General features: G+C 37.6%; 1 long non-coding RNA gene across 1 annotated transcript; it reads right to left on the bottom strand.

The window, feature by feature from the left end:
- Positions 1–553: 553 nt before the first annotated feature.
- LOC310898059 lies at positions 554–13950 on the bottom strand. Its single transcript, XR_014582930.1, has 3 exons — positions 12744–13950; positions 11923–12016; positions 554–6228 (listed from the first exon to the last, which is right to left on the bottom strand). It is a non-coding gene; the product is annotated as an uncharacterized lncRNA (long non-coding RNA).
- Between the last annotated feature and the right edge of the window lie 6698 nt (positions 13951–20648).

A 20648-nucleotide genomic window follows, 5' to 3' on the forward strand; every position in this document is an offset into this window, starting at 1 on the left:
TGAATAATTTCTTAGGCAAAATTAGTTCATTGTGATTTTATAAAATAACCAAAGTAAACCAAAGTAAACAGTCAGACATTTTATAAAATATATGCTACCATTTGATATTTGATCTGAGTCAATGTTGTGATAGAAGAGACTGTGTTGATAGCTTAAAAGAAGTGTCTGTTCCATTTTGTAATTTAACATCTTCCCTCCACAAGACGCCTTGAATTAAAAAATGTATTTTTAGCCAGGAGTCATAATGAAAATTCAATACAAACAATTATTCAGTATATGCACTAAGATGCCTAGACCTGTTCTTTGTTAAAATACTTTCTGTCAAATCTTAAATATGTAAAAATACACAAAGCTTGCCAAAGAAACTTGAAAAATAAATGCTCCAGCACGGATATCCATCCATCCATCTATCTATCTATCTATCTATCTATCTATCTATCTATCTATCTATCATCTATCTATCTATCTATCTATATAATCTATCTAAACCTACCTTGTTTTAAAGTATAACCAGAATGTATTCTCATTAAAAATGGAATTTCGGAGCCTCTAATACAATATATTGGCAATGATATATTTCATGACTTTGAATACAGTTTATGGCTACATCTGGTCACAAACTCACCGTTTATTGTAAATCTTGAATAAAAGTATGGTTCGTGTCCCAAAAATCTTATAGTTTATGTTTTTAGTTTCTCTGTGTACTCTTAATTTATTTATTCCTTATTGCTATGATATTTATTACAGGCAAAATTACAAAGAAAAAACCTGTTCATAGAAAGCAAACTTCTTTCCTTCCTAAGGAAAAAAAAATATTTGCGGGTAGTCCAGTGTTCATTTTATCTACACTGTAGACAAAGGAATATTCTCAAATTTAAAATTATTTAGTGTATTGGAGAAGCACATCCAGGGATACCTAAGTGGAGGGAGGTGCTATATGTATGCACCAGGTAGGTGCTGACCGTAGGAAAGGTAAAGTCTCATAAATGTCTGAAGACAGATCTTTAGTTTTGTTCTCATCCGTTCCAACCAACCCCAACCTTTCTGGAGAAGACTTTTACTTGAGAAAAACTGTAATGTCCTCTCTGTGAATGAAGCCAGCAACTTGTGCCCCTTATCCTAGGTACTGTTACGTTCTTCTTTTTGCCTTACTTTCTTCCATCTCTATGGTTGCTTTCATCCCTGAACTTGCCGATGTTCTGGCATGGTAGGAAGCAAATAGAGCTGACCTTTTTTAGCTTAGTTACAATAGGGCTTACCTGCTCAGGCATGCCAAAGTTCATCTGTTATATGTTTGTGCTTCAGAAGTACATTATAACTTTCCCCTTGGGGTGAACTACTGGTCTGGTCTTCTATCTTCACCCTGCAAGAGGTCCATTGGTAACGGAGAGGTGCTGAATTGTCTCAGTATGCCTCTCTGACCACTTTCATGTATGCCTGTGTTAACACTGGCTGCTCTAAGTTGTCTGGCTTTGTAACAAGAACAGTTATGAAAAAAAGTAGTGTTAGAAATCTTCACTTTCCAGGTACCTATGAAGGGTGATCATCAAGGGAATTTGAACATGGTATAGATTTTGGAGCCAGTGCCCTAAGGAAAGTGCCATAACTCTTCTTTTGCTCCCTATGAAATAAGTTTTGTGGATAGTCCTATGCTCATTTTTCATATATCTTTCTATTTTACATGTATATTTTATTACTTGTTTTTTAAAAAACACTGTCATTAGCAATAGATCTGTAAAATAGCTTTTAGGATGGGAGAAAGCTGTAGAAAAAAATGTTTTGACATTTTCAGAAGAGGATCATTTAAAAAAGATGAGGGAGGCTTGAATTATGATTGCATACTACACTATACTACTGTTCTTTTTATCCCATGTACTTAGTATGTTATTGCTTGAAAATAATTATAGGGTACAAAGAATGGAGGTATGAGAAATAAGTATAGTTAATACTGGAAAAAGATACAAGACTGTTCAAAAAACCAAAGACACAGCGTAGGATGTGTTCATCCTTGTGAAAATTCTTCCTTTGTAAGTGCTGCCAAGGTCAATGTCAGCTTGAATTCTTTAATGCATACTGTAAGTGCTAGCTGTGCAGATTAGATCTGCCCAGAGCTATTCTTATTTGTTCATCCAGCTTTTAAAAATACATGTTTGTGCTCTTCTATTAAAAAAATTTCCACTAAAAAAATCAGCAGTCCAAGCTTGTATCAAGTCTTTCATTATACTTGTTCTCCACCTACTTTTCATTTTGCCTCAGGAATATGTACAGACAAGTTTTCAGCTGCACACTATTGAATGTGTTTTCATGTTCAGTAACAAAGGAATAATAGATTTCTTGTATTTCCCAGATAAGTTAATGAAATTCGATTTTATAAGAAATAAAAATGGTTCAATGTTAGGACTCATTATGGGAATTTTAATGTTTTCTAAAATGCTGAACTAATAATATTGAACATAGAAATGTAATTGCTTTTATTTCTAAAATGAATCTTTACCTGTATGAACCATGTCATTAATGGCACAAAATAATCAAAAGTACAGTGATATTTCATGCAGTCCCACTTATTCTATTAAGGCTACTTTTTTTTTTTTTTTTTTTTTTCCTGAAGCTTCCAAGGTAAGAGAGAAAGAAAAAAAAAAAAAAAAGACAGAAAAATAACTCTTCTTTTTATGTCCTTTTTTATTGCTAAAACAGTTGTTTGACTATTATGACCATCACTAGTGGTATTTTTTGCATAAACCTATTTTTTTCTGCAAAGAAAATATTAGAAGATATTCAAAATCAACCTGATTTCTAGGTACGGTTCTTAAGGACTTCTTGAGATACTAGTCTGCAAGACAGTGAGGTATGGGCAATCAAAAACTGGAATAATCAGAGTCTGTCAGTCTTTGCACCTAATACCTATACGCTCAGTCATTTACTGCTTTGCTCTTGACAGTTTTTTTTTTTTTTTTTTTTTTTTTTTTTTTTTAAATCAACAAGTTCAGGACAGTCCCTAGAACAGCAGATGGACAATGTTAGGCAACTCTGTGGTAGAAGCCAGTCAGAAATACTAACTCCTTCAGGACACTTTGAAGATGATTTCTTGTTATAATCAGAAATTTCTTGTTATCATCAGTAATTCTGGGCTACCAAATTCACTCAGTGTTTGACACTCTTATGTTTCAGAGGTGTTACTGAGCTTCCCAATTTGATAACAATTGACACTTTTATTGGCACTAAGCCGTCTGAAATTTCAGGGAGTGATGAACTTACAAATATCCCTCTTGATTCTGATGTTGCCATGCAACTCTCTCTCCTGGCTATACTGTTCTGTTTGCTTTGTAAGTTTAAAATCTTTTTTCTTCTTTCTTTCTTTCTTTTTTTTTTTTTTTAATTGGCTTTGCTCATTTATCTATCATTGCTGTGCTTCCTGCTGTTGGTGCTTGTCTGCCAATGGCTTTTGAAGGCGACCCTGCCACAGCCTGTTGACATTGCTAGGCTGTCTATTGTGACTGCGTATCTGTGGCAGAATGCTGGGGCTCTTGTTGCCATCCTTGTCCCACGCTGTACTTTGGTAGTTCTTACCGTGCTTCTGTGAATTACTGACAATTTATGCCATGTTGTTTCTTTATGAGAAGGGTGATCTCTTAAGACTGTGCAATAGATAGTTTTCTGTTTGGTGATTGAGCCAAACATAAAAAAGTAATGCCTGTATTGCAGTAGATTTTTTTTTTTTTCTCATGGGAATGAAAGGCTGAAAAATATTTATTCTGGATCAAGAAAACATTTAGCTCAATCTTAAACATAATATTTTGTTTCTAGTGTAGATATTTCTAACAAAAGTAAACAACAGAAATGCCGCAGTAAACTTCAGGCACCACCAGCCAGGAGCATTGCCCTTGGTGAGGAGTCAGGACACTTAGACAATGTTGATGTGGGAGGCTTTTGTTCCAGTCCTGCCTTGAGAAACATCACTTCACTTCTGCCTGCTTGGTGAATGTTTTAGGTGTCTCAGTGTATGAGTGTACTCAGACATTCAACTGTTGACAGTTTACTTTGTATAATTGTCGTTAACAAGAACTGACAGCTGCTTGTCCTACCTTCTGAAGAAGTACGTGAGAGTTTAACCTGTTATATCACTCTGATCTCTCTCATGAATATTTAAGTACTCATAAAACATTGATGAACTTCAGAAGAAGAAATGAGAACAACTAATGCTAGAACACATGACGGTCACTGCAGTGGTCGTAGTGTTCTGAGCTCCCAGTTCTTAAATGCACACCATAGTAACTGTTATTTCTGTGTGGCATCACTGAACATAACTGCAAATGTTTTTATTTGTGTATAAACAAGATTTCATATTGATATGTCACTGAGAGCTCTGAACTCTGTGGAGGGGGCAGTGATTCTTGGAGCAGGAAGCAAGGCAATTTGTTCTCCATCTCAGTCTCAGGTTAGTGTCAGCTCTTTGAAAAAGGATTAGTCTCTGCGATGATGACATTAGTAATGAGTTGTAACTCCTGCAGAAGTTTAATTCTTGTCAACTGTTTCATCACTTCAGTTCCTAGACCAGTGTAAATGTTGAAGTGTATCAAAATATACTTAGAAATTACTCAGCCTCAGTTTCATTGAAATCCACTCCACTGAGAAATCGAGTCCAAGTACTTGTGTTTAGCAAAGAGTTCATTCTGGTGCCAGAATGGTACATTGCAGTTGGAAAAGCTGGCAATAGATCCTCATCCAGCAGAGATTCTCCAAAACTGTCTCCCTGTTTCAGTCTGATAGTACAACAAGGAATAAAAGCTGTTACGTTTAGGTATAACTAATCTGGAAATGGTCTTTTGGGCCTCTCTCTGCTAGTTGTCATGATGCTAAGATCTTGTTGCTTCGCAGTCATATTCCCAGATTGTTACTTTTGTTAACCCTGGTTGTAGGATACATCTGGGTCTGACCCACTGGCAAGGCCCACAATAGTTCACTGCTCATAGCACAGCTTTCTTCCAGCACCATCTGGCTATCTAATCTGTTCAGAGTGAATAAAATGACTAATGGTCTGTTGAAAAAATCCCATTCTGAAGCATTATTCTCTCACAGAGACAGAAAAAAACTCAGAGCTGAAATGCAAGTCCCCTAGTCAATGAGAGTTTTGAAGCAAAAGTGCAACTCTCCTTTTTGCTGGCTCTCTCATGAGTTGAGGTATCTAGAAGAGCAAAAGTCCTTTGTATCAACATATTTAATCAGGTGAAATATTGCAGCATTTCAGATTGTATCTCTCTATGAAACCATACAAACTGAGTCTGTTAGAAGTTCTCTCCCTGACACTGTATTCATATATAATTGATTTAGAAAAATGGCTTCAACTTCTTTTCTCCCATCCTTGTATTTCCTGCTTCACATTATCATATTTGTCCACCAGGATGTTATTTCTCAATTCACTTTTATTGCAAGATTCTCTACCTTTTTATTTATTTATTTACTTATTTTTATTCCTGCGTCTGTATCCAATGATTTTGTATCCAGAGTTTCTTTGGTGAATGCTGTGGTGAATTTGTACTGGTCTTGTGGAAACTGTCAAAGGTATTGTAACTTGTTTCTTATCAGACAGAACATCATACCTCAGACCGTTCTCTTTATTATGGAGGTTGTGATTAAATGGATTTGATTGTCAAGTTCCCCACTGTCAATCTTATCAACCATTAGTAACCTTCTCTATCATGTTCTCAATTTAGTAAGCCAGTTCTAGGATAGCTGCCAGATTTCAATCGCAGCGAAAGCAACAGCTGCAGTTTCTCCAGCACTTCCTAGCCACTCTTGTGTGCCTATATCAGCACTTTCAGAGTCTGGACTCTATTTGATCTTCCTTAGAAAGTGATGGAGATGCACTGCCTTATTTATTTTCTCATGCATTTGTCATGCAAAGCATATAACATCAATGCATCTCCTGATCATTTCTCTGGGTAGAATCTAAGACAATTCAGAAAACTTTCTTTTCCATGAAAGACAAGAAATTTGGTCTATGAAAGACCAAGTTATTGGCAACAGATATCTACAAAGGTGTTCTCAATCTTTCTCATTGAAGCCAGCTGAGACAGAGAATGCTCCTGCACGTCCATTGGCAGCACTGGGCACCCTCTGAGGCCTCACTCTGGATGATTATCATTCTTCCTTAAAGAAAACGATGTTGTGCAAAAATTATGGGCAATGAGATGATAAGTTTATATGATGTAGATCTAGGAAATACACAATCTGAAAAAAAGGAAAAGGGTCAAAATAAATATCAGGGAAATAAAATTTCAGAAGACTGCCTCATATTAATCTTTCCTCAAGTATAAAAAGATTTGCACTAACTTCTGAAAAATATGTACTTTTAAAAAAATTATTATTTGGACAAATTGAGCTGTGATGCATTTTGTTCGTGCTTTCAACCCGGAAGGCTGTGCTTCATGAGTGTGGGCTGATGTAATGTTGCTTACTCTGTTTGGAACCTTTTTTGCATAACATTGAGAGCCAGTAAAACAGAGAAATATTCTGTTATTGTTCATCTGTTAGTAAATCTCCGATTCCACAAAATTCAACCACATGAACCCACATGTTTATAACAGCAGCGTTCAGCAGATGAATGTAACTGATATCATCCAGCAGTTTATCTTCTCAAAATTATTTCACCTCAGACGTAGCACTTGTCAGCTGTAATGAACTGTTCTTGAATTTAAGGTGCAATTAAGGTATCTTTTTTCAATTTCATATAAATTCATGTTATCTTACAGAAGATTAAAAGACTTTTTTTCTTTTCAATTACAGTACCCTAATACCAATTTATTTGATATAAATAAATTTGGTTTTGATCCTATAAAATACTATGAAGATTGAGAACCTAAAATTGTTGCAAGAGGAGATGAGGATACAAATAAAAAAAAAAAAGAAAAGCCATTAAAAAGAGATGTTAACATTACAGTCAGTGTTCATAGTTATTTTCTCACCCGTCCAGTGACTCCAATGTTTCTGTTGCTTTTAAATGCACAGCAATTTCAACATATTTCATGTAAAAACACTTCTAAATCCTACACTTTCTCTACATGCCATGGGCAAGCTAACTTTCATTTCAATCTTTCTTTTCCCTAAAATTAACAAAATAAAACAATCAGAATGGATTTTTCAGTATGGGAATGTAACTCATCGAAATGTTAATTTACAGTATTTCTTGGCATTGTTCAATTTTCTGTGACCATCAAAACAAATTTTAAATTCTATTTCTTGATTAACCAACTGATTTGGTTATTCATTCCCAGTTGTGATTGATGCTATTGATTGACTTCTCAAAGGGTCTGATTCCAAGCCATTTGAAGACAAGAGAGCATCAATAATTTAGTTTGTGTACTCCGGATCAGGACTGACTTGTAATCAGAATAACTGACGTTTTCTTGTTGGCTGCTCTCACTGCCACCGATTTTGTAATGAGGAGAAACAAGCATTAGCCAGGACTAAACTGTAAAATGTTAGTTCTTTAAATTAAAATATAAAGATGAAATACTGAAAACATGACAAGAGTATTAATGGTATTTCCTACTTAAATAACACTAATGTTGAACTATCTAATAAAGATGCGAGGGTAAAATGCACCGTGATTTTTATTTTGTGAGTGAGAAAATGAACCTAATTAAAAACTATGATGATTACAGGTAACAACAGTTGTACAGAGAAATGAAATCTAATTGTTGTTTGAGTGAAATAATTTGAATCTCTCCTAAAATATACAAGTTTCAACTTGAAGCTCCTAACTTAGTGTGATCTGTAACAAAAATCACGTTAACATTAAATTTACATTTATGTTTTTACTCTAAAATTTAGGAAATAGGTTTATTAGGCAAGCAGGAAGTAGCATTCTAGTGGCCAAAATACTGTGTTAACTTTTTCTTATTACATTACTTTTGTTCTGGAGAATCATTAATATTCATTCACTGAAATCTAGCAAATGTCAGCTGAAAGATAATTGTGTGAGAAGGACTGGATACCTTTCCTTGCAACTTTCAGTTCATTTAAAAACAAGTTTTTTTCTTCTTCTTTGGCAAAACTAATTTGAAAAAGGACTTAATGGGCTCTCTCTATCAGCTCTCTCTTATTCCAAGACAACCTTTTAGATTTTGTGTCTACTAGAGACACACACACACACACATACACATTCTGTAAAGTGCTGTGAATTTACACTAATTTGAAGAATTAATTACCAGCAACACTGAAAACCAGCTAGTTTTGAAGTGCAATGAAAAGCACCACACAGCAGTTTAAGACAGCAAATAATTGCATCGTATCAAGCAGAAACTCTGGTTTAGTTAAGCAAAATTGTCCAAGTGCCAAATTGGTGTTTGGCCAGGACACTGCAGCAAAACCCTTACTTTTAAAGCAGTAGTACTTGAGCATTAAGGAATTAATGAATGAATGTTAAGGAATCGAAAAACATTAAGGAATAAAAGTGTGCTGACTTAGCATTTCAGCCAAAACATAAAATAAACTCTCTGAACATAAAGGGCATGTCAGCATTGTATAATTATTGTAAATACCTTGAAACTTCAAACTTAACCTTAGGTGACAATTGCAGATTGAATTTATGCTTCTAATTTAAGCTGGTGTATCACCATGTTTTCAACCCAAGTGAACGTATTTCACTTTTTTTTGGCCTTTTATTCTAATTGTGGTTTATGATCCAGCCTGGCATCAAACAGGGGCTCCAGGGCAGCAGGGAAGGCTCCAACTTATGTTTCTGGCTGTTTCCCCCGGAAGGAGCCCCCGAGGAAGAGGTGAGATTGCTCCTTCCTGAGGAGGAAATGGGCATTCATAGAAGGGGAAATTTCTGGAGCGCAGGGAGAGAGAGGCAGAGACAGCATTGGGAGCAATTCTGCCACAGAGGGAGAAGCCAGGAGGTTCCTTAAAGGAGCAAGGACACGGTCAGGCTTTGGGGTGATGGCAGCTTTCATTGGAAAGATGAGGGGAATGCACAGAGCCTTTTCACACCAAACACACAGAAAACAAGGGTAAGAAACACTAAGAGAGCAGGAGAAAAAAATGTTTTTAGTTTAGTCAGCCTCACGAAACAGAGTTGTGTTACACCTCCAAAGTGATTTTGTATTAGTTTTCATCCGGATCAAACAGTACCTGAGATTCAGATTTTTCCGATATCTTTAGCGATTGCCTTAAGGAAAATGTAAGGTGATTCAGTAAGTCTAGTTTACCTGGAGCTCAGTCTCACAATTCAGCTTATTCAGAATTACATTGTTTTCTCTTAGTGTTGTGACAATCCTAAGTAAACCAGTCAACTGCCAGCAGCCACCTGAAATTGCTTAAATTCCTGGAATCTGACTATGCCACAATAACATCAGGTATTGCTGATTCCATTCTCCCACTGTAAATGATAACGGAAGAAATTTAAGGCAGAGTTATCACTATGCAGGTAGAGAGAACCATCACATTCTTGATTTTTTGGGGGCTTGCAAAGTTATTGGTCAAATGTTACACCCCCTACAAGAGAGTTATTTCTTCTTTCTTTCAAAGAAACTCTAACTTCCTATCAAATGCCACTTCAGAACAGACCCAAAACACTTGTGAAGCTCAGCATAAACACTTAGAGCTGGAGAGAAAAAGGTGAAAACAAGGGGCATGTCTTAGGTCTTGGTCCTCTGTTTTGTTCTGAGATATCTTACATGGGTTTATAGAGCACCTTTATCTTTTTCATTCCACAGCCTGGGAGTAGGTGCCTGCAACTTCTCGTTGGAAGCAATTGTGCAGGAAATGTTATCCAAAAGGCTGCCAGCAAGGCTAAATGAGGAAATGTCTGCTGACGTGACATTTTAACAGGATCCCAAAGACAAAATCTTACCTTCCTCCCAGCTCAACAAATGTACACCTGAATGCAGCAATACATACTTTTGCACATATACACCTCTATAAACACATAACTCAGGTAATTAGAATATTTCAATTTGTCGATTTGCCTTAGATTTTAATCAGCTTTTCTCACTTCACTTTGAAAATACCTTAACAGTGGTGGATTTTCAGCTCCTGAGGAGGCCACTTTTACAGGTGAGAAGACAGGTCCCTCACACAGCTCATCAGGCCATAATGGACAGGTTTATAAAGATTTTATTTTAATAATTTGACCAGTAGGCACTTAGCTAAAAGAGACCGATGGTTCTGGTTCTAGTTCTTAATCATAATATTGTTTTTATATTTAATTAGAAAATGTACAAACAGTATTCTGGAAGTGGGCCTGGACACAGCTTGCTGCTCCCAAGCGAATCCCCTAATCACCATTTCACTGAATGCTGTTGATACTGGATGTTGTGCTCTTAAGAGATTTGAACTACTTTCTTGTGGTGAGACAGTTTCAGTGGTGAGGAAGAGGATGTCATTCCTCCATTCTCATTCTGCCTTCCAGAATAGCTACCTAGTGTGTTTAGGAGATGGAGATTTCACCTTGTAAGGATGAAAAGAGAATTCATACCACTTTGCACAGAAATGGTAGGGTGGAAGGTGGATACTGCTGTCACAAATGCGTCCTGCAGGGTGTCTGCTCTCGTCAGCATCAGATATGGTCTGAGAAACTTTGTAGACCAAATCCCACAGGCACCTCAGTGAGAAATCTGTACATTCTGGCACATTGGGCCTCTGCTGATATCCCCCTACTCACAGCAGGGAGGCTTTACATAGACAGAGGTACTTTTTCAGCACTTCAAGATTTAAAAAAAAAAAAAAAAATAAGAAAGCAAAACAGCTATGGAGATTAAGTTTAGCTAGCTGCCTAAAGTGGATTTTGAAACCTGCATTCTGCCCCATATATCTGACATGAGCCAGGTACGACTCACATTGAATGTGGCAGAGATTTTGCAGCCTAAAGAGTTAGATGTATCTGAAGAAAAATAATGCATTCTGCATGGTCTACTGGAACAGAAAATTAAAATGTATGTGTCTGCTCTCAAGGAAAGAATTATAAAATTAGGCTGATAGGTCTGATTTGGTCTCACATATTGAGACATATCACCTTTCTCATGTTGCTCTTTTCTTCAAGGATAAACAATATCTAAAATGAGCATTGTGAATAAATGAAACTGTTCTTTTCAATATTAATTCAAGGTAAAACAAGTGTCCAGTAAAGGCATATATAATACCTCTATTGTATAAAGGAATTTCACTGTTTTTTTTAAAAGATACTTTGCTATTACTGCTACTAATAGTTTCCCTTATAGAAAATATGACCAGTTTCAGAATACACCAAGAAAATTACTAGAACTAGGCCAATTGTTCCAAAAGGCTGAAGGTGTTACCATTCTAAACAACAAACTTATTAAAATGCAGACTCATCACTAGATATGGCTTATCATATTAAGAAACTGTTTCACTTTAAACTAGATAAAGAAGCAGAAAATTGAGGCAACTACAATAAATACAATGAAGAATAAAAATGCATTTTCTGATACTACTGCTATTACAAAACCTGTTCTTCCTGTATTCTATATATGTAGAAATGTTATGCCAAATATTTGACAGAGCATGGATGACATTTCTGTAATTTATACTAGAAGAAAAGGACAGCAAATCCACCAGCATCAGTTAAAATCAATACAATCCACAGCAACTGTCTGCAATGCAGAGGATACAGGGGCAGGCATTTAAAGACAGTCAGAAAAACAGAGGAATGTGAACAAGCTGCCTGTAAAGAACAATATACACAGATGCCTGAATGCAGATTTAAAAACAAAAACAAAATATCAAAAGCAAATAAAACACAAGATCCCACACAGACTAAAGCTGTCCTAAAATGTTTTTTAACTTGCAGCAGATAGCAGTGACCTGACTGCTGTTACAGGAACAACAGTGACAGAAGAATAAGCTGCTATTAGACACCCTCTGGACAGTAACAAGTACTTCTGCATGAAGTCATCAAGTTACCTTGTTTCTTCTGTAGTTAATGCATTAAGGGGTGTGGTGGTTTCACCTTGATGGACAGCTAAACTCTACCACAACCACTCACTCACTCCCCCTCCTGAAAAGAAATGGAGGAGAAAATACAATGGAAAAGGGCTCAAGGGCTGTGATAAGGACAGGGAGATCACTCACCATTACTGTCATGGGTGAAACAGACTCAGCATAAGGGAGGTTAATGTAAACTATTGCCTATTACTAACAGTCTAGAGCAGTGAAAACTAAAAGCCAACTAAAAACACCTTACCCCCACCCACCCCCTCAAGCAGCGTAGGGGAACTTGAATGGGGGTTGCAGCCAGTCCCTGATGCTTCGTCTCCACCGCTCCTTCACGGTCCCTCTCTGCCCCTGCTCCCCGTGGGGTCCCTCCCACGGGATGCCGTCCTTCCCGAACTGAGCCTGCGGGGGATGCCCACAGGCAGCAGCTCCTCAAGAACTGCTCCCACATGGCCCCATACGATGGGGTCCATCCCCCAGGAGCAAACTGCTCCAGCACGGGTCCCCCACGGGCGGCAGCTCCCCCCAGACCCCCTGCTCCTGCGTGGGCTCCTCTCCACGGGCTGCAGCTCCGGCCCGGGGCCTGCTCCTGCGGGGGCTCTCCATGGGCCGCAGCCTCCTCCAGGCCACATCCACCTGCTCCACCGGGGGCTCCTCCACGGGCTGCAGCGTGGAGATCTGCTCCGTGTGGGACCCATGGGCTGCAGGGGGACAGCCTGCTCCACCAGGGGCCTCTCCACAGGGGAACTTCTGCGTGCCTGGAGCACCTCCTGCCCTCCTTCTGCACTGACCTTGGGGGATGAAGGGCTGCTTCTCTCACATTTTCTCACTCCTCTCTCCCAGCTGCTGTTGCATGGCATTTTTTCCCCTTTCTTCAATCTGCTCTCCCAAAGGCCCAACCAGCATCACTCCCTGACTCAGCTCTGGCCAGCAGCAGGTCCCTTTTGGAGCCAGCTGGAGCTGGCTCTGATCAGACAAGTGGCACCTGCTGACCTCTGCTCACATAAACCACCCCTGCAGCCCCCCTGCTACCAAAACCTTGCCACAAGGGGTCATTCAAAATGAAGATCCGTGAAGATCCCACTCTACCAATCACACTGAAAGACTCATTAATGGGGAATATTTTTCTCCAGAGCACAGAAATATACAGCATGTCCAACAATTTACTGTTTCTGTGCATTTTCTTATGAAGAATTTGGAGCAATTTGGTTCTCTTACTCACAGATTTCAGGAAAGTTCAAGAATTATTTTATGCAAAGGCACCAGAAGAATGAGCTTCTGCTCTAAGACAAGGACTGACTTATTATTTCTCCTAAATCTTAAGACAATCCTAATGAAATAACTCAAAGCTATTTATCTCAACTCTGAGGAGTCCAACTCTGAGAAGTCCTTCAGATGACTGTTTACAGAGGCCCAAGTGATGTCCTCGAGGTCAATTTTACATGAATATGAGGCAGGAATCAAAAAAAAAGAAAAATCAATAAAAATATTTATCCATGCCACATTCTTGCTGCTGGGGAAATTTAAAAATGGAACACATAGTAAACTCACAATTGTCTCAGAGCTTATCACTGCAGTGAGAAGGAGTACCTTCTGTGAAACGAAATCCAAAGATTTAGTAACATCCATACTGACATAAGACAAAATCTTTTGCCTAGAGGACACTGTAGTGATGCATTCTCTGGAGTTAGAGTTGCAAATTATCTCCGTATGAGCCTGGTTTTTAATCTTTCCATTTTAAGTTGCCAAAACAGAGTTAATCTCACTGATGTATTTGTTTGCTCTGGAAAGTTAAAAGTTTGGTGAAAAGCCGATAGGCAAATTACATTAGTAAGATATGACAATTTCAGTAAAACAAAGACTTCATTTTTTTAATGAACATAATGTCTCAAAAACTTCTGGGCTATAGCAGCACCAAACAGAGTTAATTTTTATTGATCTGAGAACTCCAAGAGCAACCTTTGCATACTTTGAGATGGTAAAGTGGTTAGTATTTAAATCATCCTAAATGCATTTGGAAAACATTAATTAATTTTATGATGTATGAAATGTAAGAGTTTTATTTTTTTATGGGATTTACAGACTTATAATTACATTATTCCTGGCATCAAAAAAGAGGCTGAATTAATGCACTTGCGATATAGATCTAGCACCTAATAGTACTACTATTAAGTGTCTGTACTGTGTCTAGCAATCCACAAGTATTAAATTCCCAGAAACTCTGACACACAGAGATGGAACCAGGGTCCGGGAAGGTTCCAGGTAATACTATGGCAAAGAAAATCAGATGTAGGTTGCATTGGAGTGGCTGGGTTGCCTATATGTGATAGAAATCAGATAAAATGATCTTATACAACATCATTCAGCTAAAGACAAATCTGGAAGGAGAAGAAATTAAAAATCAGACCAATACCTTGATCTACCGCTCCTGACTTGTGAGCTACAAATGATAACTCTTCCTCTCTTCCAAGCAAAATCTTTGTACCCTTACACATTTTTGAGGCTTTCAGTGATTATTAGTGAGCTGGAAGGCTCTAGATGAAGCTAGGAACTACCAAGATTTAGAATGATTCTTCAGATACATAATCTTAATTCTGTTAAGATAAGGAATTTAAATTTTATTAGTTACTTTTAAATTAGTCAGAAAGTTCACTCTTCAGGCCACACAAATAATACCTTCATATCTATCAAAGCATCTAAGCCTCAGAGTCCTTGTTACTGCATTCTTTCACTGCAGATTTCCTAGGATCTCTCATACTTTAAGTTGTAAGATCACACGTGAGTTAGACTGCCTTCCTCCCCTAAAGCAATTTCCATTCTTACAGTTTTTGATTACTTCCCAAAGTAATGAGAGAGACAAACGTGCAGTAGCAAAATTAAGTTTAGTGCAGACAGTTTAACTGAATATTTCCAGTCTCTCCAGGAGCTAGGATATTTATATGAAGTTTGATTCTGACTTCAAATCTAAGCCAAGAACAAATGCAAATGTCTTTATGGAAATGTAAGGCAATTCAGACCTCTCTATCTGATGAATACAGACAAGCATACAAAAATTTTTCTGCCCACATATGAACTGAAAATTGAAAGTTGAAAAGGAAACTACTCCCATTTCGATAAGTGGTGGTTTCTGAAAATTCATAGATCCTGTATACCTAACCTGTAAAACTTCAGATTGATTTTGTAATCAATAATCTGACTGAGGTGGGCATTTTGGAGATGTTGCTTTCAACTCCATGTATGGAAAGTGCTACTTTATTAGTAGCAAGTAGTATTGTGCTAATGCTGAAGATCACAAGTGATTTAGCATCCTCTATAAATTTAGTGGTACACATATTGTTATTTAACTGTTAGACTGGAGATGCTTGGCATTAGATTTCAAGACTACTGCAAATAATACCAGAGGCAATAATCTCTAGTTTGTCTATTCTTAATAAATGATCCATAAGGCCCTTTAAAAAAGATACTGTAAGCCCATTTTAAATCATAGAATCATAGAATGGCTTGGGTTGGAAGGGACCCTTAAGGACCAGCTCCAACCCCCCTGCTATGGATGAGGACACCTCCCGCCAGACCAGGTTGCTCAAAGCCCCATCCAACCTGGCCTTAAACACTTCCAGGGATGGGGTAGCCACAGCTTCTCTGAACAACCCGTTCCAGTGCCTCAGTGCCCTCACAGCAAAGAATTTATTCCTTATATCTAAACTAAATCTACCATTCAGTTTAACACCATTACCCCTTGTCCAATACACTCCCTAACAAAGTGTCCCTCTATACCTATCTTGCAGGTCACCTTTAGGTTAATAGACTGAATGGCTGCTAGGATCACTACTAAATCCACTGGACTCAGCATTTGTGTCACTATGGTATCACTACTTTTCTGGTGCTAAAAAATAAGTGGAATGACATTACTCATTTTTGTACTGGTCTGAAAGTTGAATTAGGACAGAACAGCCTCACTTTCCCCAGCTAACCACAAGAAAACTTATTAATTTAGTTAATATAACTGAAATACCTCTGTCCCTCTGTAAATGCAATGGTTTTGTATAAACAATGGCTGCAGATGCTTTGCTTTTGTTTGAAGTATTTCTCCAGGTGAATCTGAAAGAAATGCTCGGGGGGGAGGGGAGGTAGGTGCACCTCTCCCTAGGCAGGTTGCTTGATCCAGAAAGGAGTTAGAGCAGCTCTCTTGCCAGGCTGTATGTACAGGATGTTTTTATTCAGTTCTCCAGAGAGCTGCACATCTCACTGTCTGAGAAAAAAAGAAGCTGTTAGCACATGTCAAATTCCAACCAGGTGGAAGTCACCAGAGAAAGATTTGAGTAGTTACAGTCAGGAATTTAGTAGAGGCATAAATTGGACAGAAGAAAAAAGAGATTCTGCCTTCCCAAATATATAACAGGACCCAAAGTCACCGTAACACTTAGCATTTAATGGTGCAAAGGTCAACTTTCAAAAAATATTTCAATGGATGCTACTTTTGAGGCAGTTTCTCTAAGACAGAGGAGAAACACCAAGTCAGGGGATCTGCTGTACATGAGTATTGATTTTCTTCAGTATCTTCACTCTACAGGGTGTCTTAAACTTATATCATCAGTGTTATTTCAGTTGGCTCTGCTCTGTGAGCTGGACCATAATACTTTATATACACAAGCAGATGATAAAGGCAGTAGTTCCCCCCGCCCCCCCAAACAAAACAAACAAACAAAAACATAGATATTTTTTCATACAGGAAGTTACAACAGAAGATTAATGGACTTGTGGAAAAGGAGAAAAAGCTGCAAGTAACTCTCCTCCTTAATAGCAAGGGAAAAACTTTTTTTTTTTCCTTGTCTTCTTTATAGAAGGCTCATAAAAATACAGTAAGATTGTTTTTATGTCTTACAGTGATATGTATCACGGGTAGATTCATTTTTTTAGCTGACCCAGCCAACTTCTGGAAAGTATTTAGAATCATTAAACTTCATTTTATGATGACTAGAAATGCTGTCTTGCCACCTGGGATCTGCTTAAATCTTGGCATATTAAATATCAAGGTATGCATTCATTGTGACATTAAATTAAAGTAGGCTTTGAAGGATTAATTGCTCTCAAGTGTGCTCAGTTCTTCCACATTAGGGAAGCTATGATTTCAAACTGCAACTTTATCCATTAAACTCTCTGGTCTGAATTCAATCTTGTCATCATCCTCTGCTGGAATTTGTAAGTGTCTTTACAATAGATAACACCTGGAACAGAACCAACACAGTTTTGTTGCCTCGGGACAATTTATCTTTCTATTGACGTGTGTATAAACTATATATATATGCTTTCTGAGCATACAACATAACCTTCTTGCTGCTAGCCATCAACCTGTGGTCCCGAGAGACGATCACACTGTACATTTCCCAGGGTTCAAGGGCTGTGACATGACTTGTCAGAAAGCATCCTAAGCTTGTTAAATGGTGTCCTTTTATAGGCAGGGTGTTGAAACCATAATGAGTTCCAGCTGGAATCAATGCTGTGTTTCTGTTTTTATTATGGTGCCAAATAGCTGGTTTATACTATTTTATATATATATATATATATGTATGTATTTAAACTTGAGTTGGAGCAGAGGAGGAAAAGCATGCTGCCAGATACTTTTATCAGCTGGACAGTGGCAACAGAGATGAGTCCTTTTGTCTCTCAGGAGAGACCTTCCTGTAGCTGTGCTTCTCATTTTCTCTCTTCTGCAGCTGAAACCTGTTTGTCTTTCCACCTCCAGAGCAAAGTCATATTTGCAGCAATAACTCTGATGGGAAGGACAACTATTGTTGTGGCTTCTCTGCTGAAACCACTGTGATTTTAAATTAAACTAATTGCACTTTAACAGAGCAGGAAAAACAAAACAAAACAAAACAAAAACACACAAAAAACCAAAAACCCACAAATGAACAACAACAAAAAAAAAATCTAGCTTCAGCAGGGAAAACAGGAGGTCACTTGAGAAATGTATCCTAATTTGGCCTCAGAACCAAACCCTACTTTGTTTTATGAGTGCTGAGATATTGCTGCTTATGCAAGCTCTTTTTGGTCTGAGCTCTTGTGTATGGTGTCATATTCTTGACTTTAGAAATGAGTAGAGCCTGAGCTGTGTGAAAAGGTTATATTTCCAGGAGGTAGGACTTTGAATTCCTTCAGAATTATGTTGCAACTGAGCCTAAGCCTAAGCATGAATCATGTAGGCATAAAAACTACTTCTGTCTCTGGAACTAGCAGTCCTTCAGGTTTGCCTTGTAATACCTTTAAGAAAAATAGTGAAATCATATAGCTCTATTGTTTATATAAAAGTTCAGTGATTGTTATGTCCTTACAGGTTATTTGTCATAACAATTATCTGTTAAATGTATTTTATTTTTTTATTTTTCATAATTGTGCTGCTTGGCTAGTCAGCAGAGATTCTATTGGGGCACAAGAACTGACTCAGAGGGCTTACTCATCCCATTCAGAAACAGTAAGGCAGTTCAAGAACCAAAGTATAAGGACTCTAGTCATTGATTTATTTCAGCAAAAACTTGCCAATTAGGTTATCAAGCAGTCTCATAAATCCAGATCCATCCTACTTAGACATTAAATCAGAAGTGTATCTCTAGAAGACAATTTAAACTGTAGTTTGATTGGTTTGCTTCCAACGATGTCCACCGTTCCTGTCGACTTGAGGACTCTAATTCCTAACTGAAACACTTCAAGTACCTACAGCCAGCTGAAATGAATACTGATATGTGTTATAGTTAGTTGAATTTCTTAGGCAATGGCAGTGCACTATATGACACAATGGGACATGTATGGATTCATGGCCTATATCAGGTAGTAGACAAGCTCTCAGGGAGGAGGTTTGCAGGGTTTTATTGTAAACTTTGTAAACGATGAGGTGATATTGACAAGTTAGACTTTGGCAAGCTTTGCCATAGAAGAAACCTTGTTATAATGGTTGGAGAGCTGGTGTTACTGCCGCTGATCATTATTCCAGGAACAGAGCAGAGCATGGACGAAGTCAGGAGCAAAAGAGGTAAGAAGAAAATAAAAGCTGCCGGGCTACTAGCATTAGCTGGAGAACAAAATGGGTCAGAGAGAAAAGATCAGGAGAAATTCTGTACAGAAAGGCAGGGGATGCAATAGGATGCTAAATGAAGTTGAAGTTGTTAGAGAGAAGGATTATAGCAAATAGGTCAAAGGATTATTTTTAAGGATGGGAAATGTCTGAACGCTGAGGTGAAAAGTGACTCACTTTCTAATTGTGAAATTTGTCTCTTCACCTTATACTCCTTCAATAAGTTACAAAAATTAAGCCCTCTGATTTTGTATGATACCCTTAAAATCTATACATAAACTTTTATCTTGAAATTGGTACCAAACAAGATATAGATATTAAGGGAATTACTTCAAAAGATCACTCTTGTCTAGATAATTATTTTTCCCTTTGAGAACTGAACACCTTTTTACTTCTGAATGCTGTGGTTTCAAGCACAAAAACTTGCTATTTTTATTTTCATTTTCATTTTTATTTTTTTTTAGTAATGTTCTGGAATAGTAAATTAAAACTGAGATGGAAAAACATCCAAGTAATCACCAAAGAAATGGTAATATGGCAGTCCTGTCTTCCTAGACAGGTTCTGGTGCCTCAGCAGAAAACAAAAGGGAGGAGGAAAAAACAAAACAAAACAAAACAAAACAAAACAAAAATAAAATAAAATAAAATAAAATAAAATAAAATAAAAGTCCAGTTAGTGAATGAACAGCACAGAATCTCCTGGCTGGACAGGATTCAAAATTAAATTTCATTAAAAAGGCATACATACTAGGTGGGGATTATCACTATAAACCTCTTTCTAAAAGAAGTCCTTGGCTTTGTCCTTGGAAATGAAGGGAAGAGGCAATTCCATCTTCTTGTACTTGTGAATAAAATTCAAAGGTTTGAAACAAAAGGAAAATTCCTAAGTATGCACTGCTGTCTTTTTCAGATTACGTTATCTGTGATTCATGTTCCTATCCTTCATTTTTTTGTACTGTACTCTTGGGACAGCAGGAAAATTGCAAAAGAATAAATGAATATTACTTTGTCAAAAAGGTGAAAGACACATCTATCATATCCTGTTCTTTTGATCAGATAATTTGTGGAGAGGGTGCAAAGTAGTAAATATTCTGGGTAGGTAGATTTATTTATTTATTGTTCTATTTTCGTTTTGAATCACAGAGTCGCAGAATGGTTGAGATTGGAAGGGACCTCTGAAGGTCATCTGGTCCAAACCCGCTGCTCAAGTATCACCACCTAGACCAGGTTACCCAGAACAACATCCACGTGGCTTTTGAAGATCTCCAAAGAGGGAGAATTCACAGCCTCTCTGAGCAACCTGTGCCAGTGCTCCATCACCTGCACAGCACAGACGTGCTTCCTGACGTTTAGGTGAAGCATCCTGCATTCCAGTTTATGCCCATCTCCTCTTGTCTTAGAAGTAAGAACAAGTTGTTTCTATGTAATTAAATATTAATGGTAAAAATACCAATTTATCTGAAAGAAAGGACCCAACACACTAACATACAATGTAATATAATCAGGTGGGCATTTAATGAGGTCCTTAAGGGACAGACACAAAAAACAAAAACAAACAACAACAACAACAAAAAATTGTACTTCTGTTAAACGTCTGTTTCCAAGAATTCTTTGGTCCTTCTCAAAT

The sequence above is a fragment of the Anser anser genome (assembly GCF_964211835.1).
Source record: "Anser anser genome assembly, chromosome: 3".
NCBI classification, from domain to species: Eukaryota; Metazoa; Chordata; class Aves; order Anseriformes; family Anatidae; genus Anser; species Anser anser.